The sequence below is a fragment of the Dipodomys merriami genome, unplaced genomic scaffold (assembly GCF_024711535.1).
Source record: "Dipodomys merriami isolate MVZ:Mamm:240054 unplaced genomic scaffold, mDipMer1.0.p SCAF_22, whole genome shotgun sequence".
NCBI lineage: Eukaryota > Metazoa > Chordata > Mammalia > Rodentia > Heteromyidae > Dipodomys > Dipodomys merriami.
Window position 1 is genome coordinate 14,491,989 of NW_027203604.1, and position 15,176 is coordinate 14,507,164.

The window sequence follows — 15,176 nt, forward strand, 5'->3', positions numbered from 1 at the left end:
TGAGGAAGCTGAAATTTGAGAATTGGGATTCAAAGCAGCCCAGGAAGACAAAATCATGAGACTTTTATCTCCAATAAGCCACCAAAAAGCTGAAAGTAGAGCTGTGGCTCAAGTGGTAGAGCATTAACCTCTAGTTTTTTCACTCAAGCCAAGTCAGAGAGCAAGGACCTAAGTTCAAGCCCCAGTCCTGGCACCAAAAAAATAAAAAGAGGAAGGAAGGAAAAAAGGAGAGAGTAAAAGAGAAGAAAGGAGGAAGAAAAAGGAAGACAACAGTAGTATGTGTGTGGGAATAAATAAAATGACTTCGGGGGCTGGGAATGTGGCTTAGTGGTAGAGTGCTTGCCTAACATGCATGAAGCCCTGGGTTCGATTCCTCAGTACCACATAAACCGAAGGTCAGAAGTGGTGCTGTGGCTCAAGTGGTAGAGTGCTAGTGCTGTGGCTCAAGTGGTAGAGTGCTAACCTTGAGCAAAAGAAGCTCAGGGACAGTGCCCAGGCCCTGAGTTCAAGCCCCAGGACTGACAAAATAAAATAAAATAACTTTGGTAACTGGGCATTGGTTTCTTATGCCTGTAATCCTAGTTACTCAGGAGGCTGAGATCTGAGGATCATACTTCAGCCTGGGCAGAAAAGTCCTTGTGAGACTCTTGTCGCCAATTAACCACTCAACAACAACAACAACAACAACGGGCTGGGAATGTGGCTCAGTGGTAGAGCACTTCCCTAGCATGCATGAAGCCCTGGGTTCCATTTCTTAGTACCACTGCATAAACAGCAAAAGCTAGAAGTGGTGTTGTGGCTCAAGTGATAAAGTGATAGCCTTGAGCAAAAGAAGCCCAGGGAGGGCTGGGAAGGTGGCTCAGTGGTAGAATGCTTGCCTTGCATGCATGAGGCCATGGGTTCAATTCCTCAGCACCACATAAGCTGAAAAAACTGGAAGTAGCGCTGTGGCTCAAGTGGTAGAGTGTTAGCCTTGAGCTGAAGAGCTGAGGGACAGCATCTAGGCCCAGAATTCAGGTTTCACAACCAACAACAACAAAAAAGAAGCTCAGGGACAGTGTCCAGTCCCTGAGTTCAAACCCCAGGACTGACAAAAAAAAATGGTTGTTGGCCGGGCGCCGGTGGCTCACGCCTGTAATCCTAGCTACTCAGGAGGCTGAGATCTGAGGATCGCGGTTCAAAGCCAGCCCGGGCAGGAGAGACCGTGAGACTCCTATCTCCAATAAACCACCAGAAAACCGGAAGTGGCGCTGTAGCTCAAGTGGTAGAGCGCTCGCCTTGAGCTGGAGAGCTGAGGGACAGCGTCCAGGCCCAGAGTTCAAGCCCCACGACCGACAAAAAAAAAAAAAAAAAAAAAAAATGGTTGTGGAGCTGTGGTTCAAAGAGCTCAGGGACAGTGCCAGGCCCAGAGTTCAAGCCCCACAATTAACAACAAAACAACAACAAAAACCTTTGGTATGCAAAGATGAGCTATGCAGAGGCCTTGTCTGCCAGGTAATTTGAAAAACACCCAGTTGCTGTCTGGGAACATGGTATTCATATACCTAGTAACTTCATGAATACTGGAGTAGACTTTCCTCACTCACCCAACTTCCTACATGGGGTGTGGAAGCATGGGCTGAGCTGTGTGCATTTACCCAGAGCTGAAAACTTCCACAATGTATACATGTTTGAACTCAGGGTCTCATGCTGTCTAGGCAGGAACGCTACCACTTGAGCCACACCCTTAGTTCTTATGTTCATATATTTTTTGTACTAGTACTAGAGCTTGAACTTGGGGCTTGAGCACTGTCCCTTTGCCTTTTCCACTGAAGGCTTGTACTTTACTATTTCTGGCTTTTTGTTGATTAATTGAAACTAAGAATCTCATAAACTTTCCTCTGCCCTGGCTGGATTTGAACTGGAATCCTCAGATCTCAGCCTTCTGAGTAGCTTGGATTACAGAGGTAAACCACTGACCTCTTGCTCATATTTTGCTTTTTTTTTTTTTGTCTTCCTGGGGCTTGAACTCTGGGCCTGGGCACTGCCCCCGAGCTTCTTTTGCTAAAGCATTCTACCACTTGAGCCACAGCACCACTTCCAGCTTTTTCTGTCTATGTGGTCTATGTTGTACTGAGAATCAAACTTAGGGCTTCATGCATGTGAGGCAAGCACTCTACCACTAAGCCACATCCCCACCCCAGCTCATAGTTTGCTTTAAAGACAGGATTCCTCTTTCTTTGCCTGGAGGCTGGCCTTGAACTTCATATCCTCCTATTACCACCTCTGGAGTAGCTGAGATTACAGGCATGTGACATCATGCCTGGTGTGCAGTTCTGATCTGAGTCCTGCTGGTCACTGCCTCAGGATCCCTCAGCTTCCATCCTCAAAGCAAGGCAAAGAGCCATGCACTAGCAGTCTATGCCATTTGTCTGTTCGCTACTTTGGTTTGGTTCCTGGTGGATTCTGAATAAATAATAACCTTCCCAATTTCACAATGACTCTGTGTGTGTTTGCAGCCAGGCCCCTTTGCTAGCCCTCCAGTCTTAGCATTAAATATTGAAGCTCTGGGCCCTGGTGGCTCCACCGTGAGGCAGCAGCAGAGGTTTGGTGGAAAGACTCCCACTGGCTGGTTGCTAGAGTTGTTCATTATTTTACTCCATGCATATCAGCAAGGACTGGACATTCTTCCTGCTCTGCATTCGCATTGGTGTCAACTTGAGACAGAATGGTGGCTCAGATATGGCCATGTTCAAAATAGGTCTATAGGTCTTTGCTCTCTCTCTGTCTCTCTCTGTCTCTCTCTGTCTCTCTCTCTCTCACACACACACACATACACACACACACCTAGAAGGTATGAGCAGTACAGCTGGAGTGGAAGGGCCTGCGTGACACCAGCTTCCAAGGATGGACTTGGCTGGATGCTGTCATGAGGAGAAAAAGCCTAAGTTGTCTGAGAAGCAAGTTGTCTGAAGAAGGAAAACACGCTGGGCACTGGTGGCTCACACCTGTACTCCTAGCTACTCAGGAGGCTGAGATCTGAGGATCTGAGCCAGCCTGGGCAGAAAAGACCCCATGAGACTCTTATCTCCAATGAACCACTCGAAAACTGGAAATGGCACTGTGCTCAAAAGTGGTAGAGTGCTAGCCTTGAGCAAAAGAGCTCAGTGACAGTGCCCAGGCCTTAAATTCAAGATCCTGTACCGGCATTAAAAAAGAAAAAGAAGTACTGGGGCTGTGGTTTAGTGGTAGAGTGCTTACATGAAGCCCTGGGTTTGATTCCTCAGTACCACATCAACAGAAAAAGCCAGAAGTGGCGCTGTGGCTCAAGTGGTAGCTTTGAGCAAAAGAAGCTTAGGAAGCCGGGCGCTGGTGGTTCACGCCTGTAATCCTAGCTACTCAGGAGGCTGAGATCTGAGGATCGCGGTTCAAAGCCAGCCCGGGCAGGAGAGACCGTGAGACTCCTATCTCCAATAAACCACCAGAAAACTGGAAGTGGCGCTGTAGCTCAAGCGGTAGAGTGCTCGCCTTGAGCTGAAGAGCTGAGGGACAGCGCCCAGGCCCAGAGTTCAAGCCCCACGACCGACAAAAAAAAAAAAAAAAAGAAGCTTAGGGACAGTGTCCAGGCCCAGAGTTCAAGCCCCAGGACTCGCAAAAAAGAAAAAGAAAAAGAAAAACAGGACAGCTCAGCTCAGCGCCCACTCCAGGCTGGAGGAAAGGAACATTTTGCTGCCCACAGGAAGTGTGAGGGGTAGGAGGTGAACACCCTCCAAAGGCTGTCAGACTCTCCAGCAAGTCACCCACTGTCCTGAGAACTGACTCTGAAATTCTCCCAACCCCAGCCTCCTAATTCGTTGTCCCATATAGATTGTAACATGCACCACCATGCTCAGCTTGTTGTTTGTTGTTTGTTTGTTTGTTTGCTTGTTTTTTGGTCGGTCTTGGGGCCTGAACTCTGGGCCTGGACGCTGTTCCTCAGCTCTTCAGATCAAGGCTAGTGCTCTACCACTTGAGCCACAGCACCACTTCCAGCTTTTTCTGCTTATGTGGTGCTGAGGAATCGAACTCAGGGCCTCATGCATGCAAGGCAAGCACTCTGACACCGAGCCACCTTCCCAGCTCTCAGCTTGTTTGTTGAGAAGATTTTTTTGCCTTGCTGGCCTCAAACCTCAACCTTCCGAGCAGCTGGCATTACAGGCGTGAGCCTCCATGCCTGGCTCTGGCTCTGGAATCTTTGAAGAAAATAGGAGAGTAGCCACCAGTCTTGGAGAGTTTGAAATGTGAGAAGGGCCTGTTCCTAGATTCCCATAGAGAGATACAGGGCAGCTAGTCATTTCTAGAGACCAGGGATTTTCTTCTAGACCAGGAATTTTCTAGATCAGGAATTGTCTTCTCTTTCTGTGGTGACTGTGAAGCCCCAGGCTGCTGATCTGAGCCATGTTGGTTTGGCTGTTCCCATAGTGCTGTGTTAGATAGTGAATTTCACTGGAAGGGAAAGAAGCAGGAAGGGGTGGGGTGAGGCTGGCTGGGGTAGGAGGCAGGTGCACACCTCCTGGGTAGCAGCCTCTGCCAGGCCCACCGCTCCCTCTGCTGTGGCCTAGCTCCTCTGCCAGCATAACTGATAACAGAGGACAGTAATTGTGGCTGTAAATTTCTAGGCCCTGTCCCAAGGGCCCTGGGTCAAACAGAGGCAGCCAGACTGGGCTCACCCAGTAGGAAAGGGCCCCTCCCCACCCAGCTGGCCATTTCTGGTCCCAGGCAAAGTCCTAGTGCTGGACAGCAGCCCCTGGCAAGAGCCTGGCTAGCGAGTGGCTGAGTTCCGTGCAAAGGCATGAGATGGCTGTCTGTGCCGCTGGCATTCAGGATGTGCTGAGCACAGCAGGAGAGCTTCAGGAAAGGCTTCAGGTCCATCCAGGGAGCTGTGGGGTCCCAGGCCAATGGCAGCACCCTACTCCTTGCTGCTCACCCCCAAGAAACCAGTGGATTTGATCGGGGAATTTGGAGCTGTGTCTAGGAATGGCTCCTGGTAAGCAGAAGAAGTGACAGTCTTGTATTGTGTTTCGCTGAATGTTTTGTTCTGTTTTAAGGTGAGGGTCTCTATATATTTATTGTCCTGCTTGAACTTCCTGGGCTCAAATCATCCTCCTGCCTCAGCCTCCTAAGTGCTGAGACTACAAGTGGCATCACTGAGTCTGGATCTTGCAGCAGCTCTTTTTGACGAGACAGTCCACCAATCTGCTGGGAAACACAAGACTTAAAACTACTGCTCTCCTCGCCCCCCCCCCCCCGCTGTGTGTTCTTCTGTGGACCCAAAGCCTTTGCCCTCTGACTAGCTATACTGTTGATGTGAGTTCTTTTGTGTTGTTGTTGGTTGTGGGGCTTGAACTCAGGGTATGTGTGCTATCCCAGAGCTCTTTTGCTCAAGGCTAGTGCTGTACCACTTTGAGCCACAGCACCACTCTGGTTTTCTGAGTAGTTCATTGGAGATAAGAGTCTCACAGACAGAGCTGGGTGCTGGTGGCTCATGCCTGTAATCCTAGCTACTCAGGAGGCTGAGATCTGAGGATCTCGGTTCAAAGCCAGCCCGGACAGGAAAGTCCATGAGACTCTTATCTCCAATAAACTGCTCAGAAAACCAGACATGGTATCGTGGCTCAAGTGGTAGAGTGCTTTCCTTGAGCTAAAGAGCTGAGGGACAGCGCCCAGGGTCAGAATTCAAGCCCATGACCGACAAAAAAAAAAAAAAAGACTCCTGCCTAGGCTGTCTTTGAACCACCGTGCCCAGATCTCATCCTCCTGAGTAGCTAGGATTATAGGCTTGAGCCACCAGTGCCCAACTTCTTTGCTTTTGTTGCTGCTGCTGCCTCCTCCTCCTCCTCTTCCTCCTCCTCCTCCTCCTCCTCCTCTTCTTCCTCTCCTCCTCCTCCTCCTCCTCCTCCTCCTCCTCCTCCTCCTCCTCCTCCTCCTCCTCCTCCTCCTCCTCCTCCTCCTTCTTCTTCTTCTTCTTCTTCTTCTTCTTCTTCTTCTTCTTCTTCTTCTTCTTCTTCATCCTTCTTTGCAGTATTGGGGTTTGAATTTAGGTTCTTGACCTTATTAGGCAGGCACTCTTACCACTGAACCATGCTTCTAGCCCTTTGTGCTTTATTTTTCAGATAAGTTTTACATTTTTTGCTTGGGTTGACCTTGGGTCTTGAGCTAGAATTCTCCAATTAAATTCTGCTGCCTGAGTAGTTGAAATTACAGATATGAGCCATTACACTTAGCCTGAAAGCTTTCTTTCTTTCTTTCTTTCCCTTCCTTCCTTCCTTCCTTCCTTCCTTCCTTCCTTCCTTCCTTCCTTCCTTCCTTCCTTCCTTCCTTCCTTCCTTCCTTCCTTCCTTCCTTTCTTTCTTTCTTTCTTTCTTTCTTTCTTTCTTTCTTTCTTTCTTTCTTTCTTTCTTTCTTTCTTTCTTTCTTTGTTTTGAGATCGTTTCTCCTCCTATAACCCAGACAGGGCAGCCTTGAACTCCCAATCTTCCCAAATGCTGCATTACATATAGGCCTCGTCAGACTGGTGCTGGTGACTCATGCCTGTAATCCTACTTACTCAGAAGGTGGTGATCCGAGGATCAAGGTTCAAAGCCAGTCCAAGCAGGAAAGTTCCTGAGACTCTTATCTCCAATTAACCACCAGAAAACAGGAAATGGTGCTCAAAGTGGTAGAGTATCTTGAGCAAAAGAGTTCACAGACAGTGCTCAGACTCACCCAGTTCAAGTCCCTCTACCAAAAAGAAAAAAAAAGAAAAAGAATAAAAATATCTATCTTCACACCCAATTTTTCTAAAAAAATAAAATTATCTGTTGCCAAGAGCTGGTGGTTCACACCTGTAATCCTAGCTACTCAGGAGGCTGAGATCTGAGGATCACAGTCTGAAGCCATCCCCGGCAAAGAAGTCCCCTTAATACTCTTTTTTTTTTTTTTTTGTCGGTCGTGGGGCTTGAACTCTGGGCCTGGGCGCTGTCCCTCAGCTCTTCAGCTCAAGGCAAGCGCTCTACCACTTGAGCTACAGCGCCACTTCCGGTTTTCTGGTGGTTTATTGGAGATAGGAGTCTCACGGTCTCTCCTGCCTGGGCTGGCTTTGAACCGCGATCCTCAGATCTCAGCCTCCTGAGTAGCTAGGATTACAGGCGTGAGCCACCAGCGCCCGGCAAAACCCACTTTTTTTTGGGTCCGGTTGTGGGGCTTGAACTTTGGGCCTGGGCGCTTTCCCTCAGCTCTTCAGCTCAAGGCTAGTGCTCTACCACTTGAGCCACAGCGCCTCTTCCGGCTTTTTTCTTTTTGCTTATGTGGTGCTGAGGAATCAAACCCAGGGCCTCAGGCATGCAAGGCAAGCGCTCTACCACTGAGCCACCTTCCCAGCCCCCTCAATACTCTTATTTCCAATTAACAACCAAGAAGCTGAATGTGGAGCTGTGTTTCAAATGGTAGAGAGCCAGTTTTAAATGAAAATGCTGGGCTGGGAAAGTGGCTCGATGGTAGAGTGCTTGACTTGCATGCATGAGGTCCTGGGTTCAATTCCTTAGCACCACATAAGCAGAAAAAACTGGAAGTGGCACTGTGGCTCAAGGGTAGAGTGCTAGCCTTGAGCTGAAGAGCTGAGGGACAGTGCCCAGGCCCAGAGTTCAGGCCCCATGCTGGAAAAGAAAGAAAGAAAGAAAGAAAGAAGGAAAGAAAGGAAAGAAAGAAAGAAAATGTTAAGGGACAACACCCAGGCCCTGAGTTCAAGCCCCAGTGTCACAACCCGCCACAGTCAGGGACAAGGCAGGAAGGGAGTCCGAACTGTGGAATTGAGGTTTGTGGTACTTGGGATCTGTAGCCTGCCACCAGCTTCAAATCCCAAGGTTCTGTTAACCAAAGCATTGTTTGTTTGTTTGTTTTTGCCAATCATGGGGCTTGAACTCAGGGCCTGGGCACTGTCCCTGAGCTGCTTTTGCTCAAGGCTAGCACTTTACCACTTGACCACAGCACCAATTCTTGCTTTTTCTGTTGATGTGGTACTGAGGAAGGGAACCCAGGGCTTCATGCATGCTAGACAAGCACTCTACCACTAAGCCACATTCCCAGCTTCTACCTAAGACTCTTTACCACCCTTCTCAACATTCTCAGGGGCTGTAAGGGAGTTGGTGGGAGACCAGGTGCCCCTCATTAGCAAAAATACTGGTTTTAGCTGGTTGGAGCCAGTGCTGGCTAGAAGACATGTTGAGGGGTCAGCACACTCTATGCCCTAACTTCTGTCACACAGTGGAGAGGCCAGTTTGTCCTTCAACGGAGCAGATGGAATAGAGGCCCCTCTTCTCCACAGGGATTTATCCCATGACCCCAGTGGATGTCAGAGCATAGTACCAAACCCTGGTTTCTGCTTGTTTCCTATGAATGTCTTTCTCTATGACAAAATGTAGTCTACAAATTAGATTCAGGGAAAGAAAAACTGCAGGAACTAATAATAAAGTCCAGCCATGGGAACAAGCTACTGGAATAAAAATTATGCAAATGTGCTTCTGCTCTTTCTCATAACATCTCTATTTTTTTTCTTTTTCTGGAAGTATTAGAGTTTGCACTCAGGGCCTGGAACTTGATAAGCTGGTGCTCTACCCTATAAGCCACTCCTCCATCCCTCTTGTATTGTGTCTTTAAGACAAGGCTTTGATTTCTGTCTGGATCTGCACCTGGAATGTGATCCACCTACCCTAGATTTCCCAACATTGCTGGGATGGCAAACAGGTATCACTGCATCCAGTTTCCTTCGGTGGAAATGAAGTCTCACAGACTTTTCTGTCCAAGCTACACTCAAACTGTGATCCTCCCATTCTCAGCCTCCCAAGTAGCTAGGATTACAGGTATGACCCACAGACCCCTGTCTTCTCTGATTTCTCTCTGTTTAGAATGGACATACCAATGTTTGCTTTTCTCCCCCTCTGCCTCTCTCTGTCTCTAATGCTCTCTGTCTTCTACCTCTCTATCTTTCTTTCTCTTCCTTTCCTCCCTCTCTCTCTTCCTAGATAAAGATATAATCTATCTATAAATACATACACACATATCTTCTTTTGTGTATGTGCTAGTACTGGGGCTTGAATTCAGGTCTGGGCACTGTCCTTTAGCTTTTTCCCTCAAGGCTGGCACTCTTCCCCTTGAGCCACACCTCCACTCCTGGTTTTTGGTGGGTTAATTGGAGATAATAATTTCATGGACTTTCCTGCCTAGGTTGGCTCTGAACCTTGATCTTCATATCTAAGTCTTCTGAAAAGCTAGGTGTGAGTCACCAGTGCCTGGCTTGCTTATTATTTTTATATAGAGTCTTGCATTTTTCCCCTGGCTACTCTGGACCATAATTCTCCCAGTTATGCTTCTGGAGAAGCTGAGATTATAGACATTTATCCCCACACCAGACTATTGGTCCAAATGAGATCTTGCTAACCTTTTTTTTTTTAGTGGTACTGGTGTTTGAATTCATGAGCCTTGCACTTGCTCAGCTTTCTTGTGCACAGCTGGTACTCCACCACTCGAGCTATACTTCCAGCCCTGCATTTTGCTGGCTATTTTGGAGATAGACTCTTTCAGACTTTTCTGCCAAGGCTGACCTTGAACCTTAGTCTTCGAGATCTTAACCTCCAAGCTAGCTAGGGTTACAGGCAGGATTCACCTGTGCTGGAATTGCTAACTCTTTGTACAGGTTTTCCTCAAACCTCAGTCTTCCTGATCTTTACTTCCTAAGTAGCTGGGATGACAGGCTCGAGCCATTGTGTCTGGTGAGCATCGCCATCTTCAGGCTTTTATGCATTGTACTCGAACATCCACTACACTGTCTTCCAGCCAACAACAAAATTTAGAGGTCTGTCATTGCCATTCTACGTGCAGACAATGGCGATTTTAAAATCATTTTATATGCTAAGTTCTTTTTCCCCTCCATAGAGATAATAGAGATGGGGCGGGGGCGAGAGAGCAAGAGAGCGAGAGAGAGCAAGAGCGAGAGGTGAGAGACAGAAAGAGAGAGAGAGAGAGAGGAGGAGGAGTCCATTGCTGGGCTGGTCTCTGCCTGAGCTAGTCTCAAGGCCTCATAGGCAAGAATCCCTTCTGGCCTGGTGTTTCAGCCAGAGTCGGTCACGCTGTCAACCATCAAATTGTCGGGAAAAGATTATAATTGCTCAATCAGGCAGGGACAAAGGCTAAGAGATGAACTGCCCATCTGTCAATAGGAACAGAAGCGAGGATTAGAAATTAGTTGGTGGCTTAACTGATATTTTTAGAATTGCAGCAGAAAAGGATAGGACTTAAAAAAAAAAAAACGGGAAAGCGATCTGTGCTGTCTAATTCGGTGAAGATCACAGTGAACTTAATGTGCTTTGTAAAGAAACGATCACAAATATGTGGGGAGAGGATTTAGCCATAAAACTGCTTGAAAAGCAGAATTTGATCTGAGACAGGCAGCCTAGATTTACGAGAGGAGACTTGCCCGGATGTCACGTTGGAGATTTCCAGAGATACTGTGTGTTCGGAGGGCAATGACATGCTTTGTGTGGCTGGCGTCTGTGAAAGAATTTGGCAATGAGCTACATAGAGATTAGATTTAGGCAAAGGTAAGGAGTGGGTTGGGAGAGGGAGGACAGGAGGCAGCTCAGTGGGAGAGCACTTGCATGGTTGCTGGGATGTACAAGGCCCTAGGGCTCAGCTCAGTGCTGAGAGGGGATAAAATGGTAAAAGATGTAAGAAGAAATGGCCTGTGTCTCCACGCAAATGCCCTCTCCTGCAAGGCTGGGGGGAAGGTGACAATGTCCTATTAGTCATCCTCCAAGCCACACCCACAACCTCCCACAGGTGGGGCCATTAGTTATTGATTAACACGTGAGGAAGAGAATAGGGCCCTAGGCAGAAAGTCTAGACTTAGCTACTCCCAAACCTTGCCTTCCTGCAACCACGCCCACAAATGTAAACCACACTTATCAACGACTCCTTTTACTCCAGCCACACAGGTCATCACTCCAACTGCATCAACACCTAAACCACACCCTCCCCACACTTCACTACTTAAACCATCACCTTGTATTCCAGTCATGGCCACTAACTCAAGCCACCCCAGCACTTAAATCATGCACTGCTCACACAAAACCATATCCAGTCACTGTATAAACCACATCCACCAGTACTTAAACCACAGCCACCCCCATACAAAGCCACACCTGCCACCATAACACCACACCTACCCTCCGCAAATCTAGATCGTTCGTTCGCCAAATCCACAGTCATTACTGCTTAAATCACACTCACTCAAATCTCGCCTGCCCCCCTTGCAGTACTCCACTAGTTAATTGGAAATGGAGGCTTGAAGATTTTTCTGCCCAGGGTAGCTTGACTTGAGCTACCATCCTCCAGATCTCAGCCTCCTGAGTAGCTAGGATTATAGGTGTGAGCCACCAACACCCAGTGCGCGCGCTCTCTCTCTCTCTCACTCTCTCTCTCTCTCTCTCTTTGTTGGGGTCTTTTGTTTTTGTTTTTGCTTTGGGTCAGTCATAGGGGCTGAACTCTGGGCCTGAGCGTTATTCCTCAGCTCTTTAGCTCAAGGCTAGAGCCCTACCACTTGAGCCACAGCGCCACTTCTGGCTTATGTGGTGCTGAGGAATCGAACCCAGGGCTTCATGCATGCAAGGCAAGCACTCTACCCCTGAGCCACCTTCCCAGCCCTGCTGGGGTCTTGTTATATGGGGCCAAGCTTGCTTGCAACTCTCCATCCTCTTGCCTCATCTTCCTGAGTGCTAGGATTAGAGTTATGCACCACCATACCCAGCTGATTATTTTCTTTTCCATTCTTTTCTTTTTTGCCAGTCCTGGGGCTTGAATTCAGGGCCTTGGCACTGTCCCTGAACCTCTTTGTGCTCAAGGCTAGTCCTCTACCACTTGAACCACAGAACCACTTCCAGCTTTCTAAGTAGTTTATTGGGGATGAGAATCTTGTGGACTTTTCTGCCCTGGCTAGCTTCTAACTGATTCTCAGATCTCAGCCTCGTGAGTAGCTAGGATGACAGGCATGAGCCACCATTGCCCAGCTGGATCTAATTCTTGTTCAGCCAAGGCCACTGCAAGTCAAAGTTGTCTAACTTTTGCCACCTAGTGGCCAGATGCCAGAAAGACACCACTTCAAATGGGCACGGTAGAGCTGGGCCTCTGCCTCTCCTGGCTGCCTAGGCCAACGACTTCTGAAGGGGTGGAGTCTGCTGGCACTGAGACAGGGTAGGAGCACGGAGTGGAGTTTGTGTGGGAGTGGCTAAAGATGCTCTCAGCTTTTTACTTAAATGCTGGGCCTGCTACTTGCTGTCAGAACTCCCTGGTGGCACTAAAAACAGGCCCCTCAAGGGGTGTGGTGATGCTTGCTTGTAATTTTACCTCTCAGGAGGGTGAGTATTGAGAATTTGAGGCCAGCTTGGGCTTCAAAGAGAGATCCTGTCTCAAAGTTTAAAATAAGAATTGCGGGGTGCTGGCGGCTCCTGTCTATAATCCTAGCTACCCAAAAAGCTAGGATTATAGGTATGAACTACAGGTGCCCCGCTGTATTTTGGTTTTTGACATAGAGTCTCAATAGCTTTGCCCAGATGGACCTTGAACTCAGAATCCTCCAGCCTGCCTCCTGAGTAACTCAGATTATAGGCGTGCTCCACCATACTCAGCCTGAGTTCTTTCTGGACAAATGAAACGTTCAAATTCCCAAAAAAGCAGAAATGCTGTTTTTCTTGCAAATTTTATATGAGCATAATTTAATATAAGGAACAAGCTAATAAAATAAAGAGCATATATTATTACAGCAGCACAATAAAAAAATAAGAAAACATAGAGACAAATGGGCAACATTTTAACCAAGAGTAAAGGAAAATAAAGTAGAAATAGGATGTACATTACATCCAGCACATAAATAACTTTAAGAAGAAATAATAAAGGTGACTTTTACATAACTTTTAATATATTGGGGTAGATTATTTAATTGCAGTAAAATACAGTGCTGTAAGTTTCACAAAAGTTTTACTCAGCGCTAAATTCAATGTGTGTGTGTGTGTGTGTGTGTGTGTGTGAGAGAGAGAGAGAGAGAGAGAGACAGAAAGAGAGAAAGAGAGAGATACTGCTTTTTGAACTCAGGGCCCTACTAAGCAAGCCCTCTTCTACTTAAGCCGCACCCGTTCATTTTTCAGATATAGATCAGGCTTTGGCCAAGTCTGGACCTCAGTCCTCCTACTTATGTCTCCTGAGTAGCTGAGATTGAAGACATGTGCTAGCATACCCTATTTGTTGGTTGAGAGAGGGTCTCATTTTTACCTAAGCTGGTCTTGAACCTCCATCCTCCCATCTCTGATCATAGAGTACCTGAAATTACAAATGTGAGTCCCTGGGCCTTACTAAATTCATACTTAAGAAAGACACAATATCAAATAATAATCTTCCTGGATTTGTTAGATTCTAAAGTTTAATTTATTTTCATGTCTGTGGCAAGGGCACCAGCAGGCCAAATCCCCCTTCATTTGTGTTATAAATATGCCCTCCAAGAGCCATTGGAGTCACGACAATAGACTTGTCTCAGCAAGGCAAAATTTACTTCTGCCAAAGGGTGTACCATCAGCCAAAAATCTAGCAAGCAAGCACACAGAGCAGGCAGGCTGTACCCCGACCTCTTTATCCTAAAGCAGCAGGCCCCGCCCCTCTGCTTGGATTGGTTGAGCTCAGGTTCACAGTCTGTTCATGACTGGCTAGATTGAATAGGGTAAAATATATTTCCATAAGGTCATCCCTATTACAGAAGGCCCCTCCCCTTTGCTTGGATTGGCTGAGTTCAGGCTCACAATCTGTTCATGATTGGCTATTTTGAAAAGGGTAAAATGTATTGACATGAGGTGACTTTGACATATGATCAACAGTAACATGAGTTATGGCAAAACATACCTACATTCTCTGCTATTTCCTGATCAATCTGAGGTGTGTTTTAATTCCATCTTGAGAAGAAACCAGTTGAAGACAAAAGAAAAAAAAAGCCCTTATATTTCAAAAACCCTTCGTTAACCCAAAGTGTTTCCTCTAGCATCACAAGAGTCAAACCACCAAGCCAAAGCAGGAGCTTTTAGGCAACACTCTGAAAAGAGTTTTTCTCCCCTTTGGAAAGTGGCAGGTTATCTTTAAGCCTGCTCCCTTCTTTTTTCAAGTCTCTGGAGGTGGAACATTGTTTGGCAATAAGAAGGACTGGAGTTTTGAAACACAACTTGGAAGACCCTCTGGAGAATTATGTTGAGTGGAAAAAAGCCAGTCCCAGAGGTCCCAGACCACGTGATGGCGCTTATGTAACATTCTTGCAACGACAAAGTTACAGAAATGTTCCACTGGCTGGCACTGCCTGGGGACAGAGAAGCTGCGTATAAAGGCAGCGGGCAGATCCTTCTGGAGATGGTGCCAATGTCCTGTGGCTGAGGGGGGAGGGGCATGGTGAACTTCACAGAGCCTGCTGTCTATGTCTATGGGCGCCAGAGACCATGATGTGTTCCAAACACAGTGCTATTGAGTAAACCGAATAAAAGGTCTCTTCCTTCCCTTCCCTTTCTTTTCTTTCCCTTCTTGTGCATACCAGGGGCTCAACTCAGAGCCTTGTACTCTGGCTCAGCTTTCTTGCTCAAGGCTGGCACTCTACCACTTGAACCATACCTCTAGTCCTGCATGCTTGCTGGCTTGCCTGGAGGTGGAGTCTCACAGCCTTTTCTGCCTGGGCTGGCTTTGTTTTTTGTTTTTAGGGTTTTTTTTGGCGGGGGGGGTTGAGGGGGTCATGAGGCTTGAACTCTGAGCCAGGGCAATGTTCCTCAGCTCTTCAGCTAGTGTTCACTTGAGCCACAGCGCCACTTCTGGTTTTCTGGTGGTTAATTGGAGATAAGAGTCTCATGGATGGGGCTGGGAAGGTGGCTCAGTGGTAGAGTGCTTGCCTTGCATACATAAGGCCCTGGATTCGATTCCTCAGCACCACATAAGCAGAAAAAAAAAAGCCAGAAGTGGTGCTGTGGCTCAAGTGGTAAAGTGCTAGCCTTGAGCTGAAGAGCTGAGGGACAGCGCCCAGGCCTAGAGTTCAGGCCCCATGACCGGACCCCCCCCCCAAAAAAAAAAAAAAAAAAGAGTCTCATGGACTTTCCTGCCCGGGTTGTTTT